This window comes from Varanus komodoensis, unplaced genomic scaffold (genome assembly GCF_004798865.1).
Source record: "Varanus komodoensis strain SLA01 unplaced genomic scaffold, ASM479886v1 scaffold2209, whole genome shotgun sequence".
In the NCBI taxonomy this organism is placed as follows: domain Eukaryota; kingdom Metazoa; phylum Chordata; class Lepidosauria; order Squamata; family Varanidae; genus Varanus; species Varanus komodoensis.
This window is the reverse complement of record NW_025335609.1, coordinates 12,335-13,662: the sequence shown is the minus strand read 5'-3', so window position 1 is coordinate 13,662 and position 1,328 is coordinate 12,335.

Genomic DNA, 1,328 nt, shown 5'->3' with positions numbered 1-1,328 from the left:
CCCGTCTGCTGCTATGCTTGTGCCTCCTGCCCAGAAGGGACCATCTCTGCCAAGGAAGGTAAGGCTTCTAGTGAGAAGGTAGCCCCTGGGAGTGAGGAGAGCAAGAATTCACCAAGGCATGTTCTCTGAAGTTTTTCTCAGAAGCATTTCTACATTTGTTTATTTCACTGGTCTACACATTCTGGGAAAATATTCACCTCTGAGATAAAATGGGCTAGTTCCTATGTATTTTGATTAAATAGAAAACAGGGGATAAAGATGCTGGTTGGCTAAGGTTTCCAAGATATTTCACAATAACGATTTATACACAGGTGAGTATTTTTGCCTACTAGGGAAGGAGGTTTCTGATGATCATGATGCCTCTTAACTTCTTGACAAAGTACAGTAGAAAAATGAAAATGGTACCACATGGAAGTGCATAAATTTATCTTCACTTAGAGTGAAGATTATTACCTTACTATAATATATTGTTCTTTTTTGCAAGGTACACTTGTCTTGGTCTGACCTACACATCATAAATCCGGTGGCTTGTAAAAGTGTCATTGCCCAACATTTCCAAGCAACAGTTATTTTTATGTTCTGATATTTCCCTTCAGAAGCCAAGTTGCCTGGAAACTGTTTAAACAACACAAAGAACTTCTGCTACTTTTGTGGCGATGTTGCATTTACATCTCAAGAGTGCAGTATGATGGTAGTGGTATAAAAGGCATTGCACCTCTATTTTGGATACAAAATAGGGGATCAGGACAAGAGTCGGGTCTCTCATTATTGTTGCATTGCATGTGCAATTTATCTGCATCATTGGCTAAACTAGAAGAAAAAGTCCATGCTTTTCACAGTCCCAATGGTGTGGAGGGAACCTACCAGTCATAGTAGCAACTGCGATTTTTGCATGATTCCCCCAATTAAAAACCAAAAAAATGAATTTATGTTGTTGGTATCAATAAAAAGATAAATTTATAATGATTTCTGTGTGGCACCACACACATTGTTAGATAACATTTTGCAGAAAAGTTATGGAGCATAATTGAACATCCCCCTCATAATTTTGAATTATGTTGATGCAATTTTGACCTGAAGCTGCTTCTTAGAAACTGGAGCCAAGTAATATTCAGGGTTTAATTTTCCTTTATTAGTGACGCAATTCTGGTACAATTTAGCTACCTTCATTTCCGAGGCTTTCTCCTTGTAGAGCAGTGTCTGTCTGTCTGTCTTTCTGTCTGTCTTTCTTTCGTTAATTTGTTTGTTCTGTCATTCTGTCTGTCATTCGTTCGTTCATTCCATACCACCCAGCAGCCAGAGATTGCTGGACCAACCAAAATGACTCA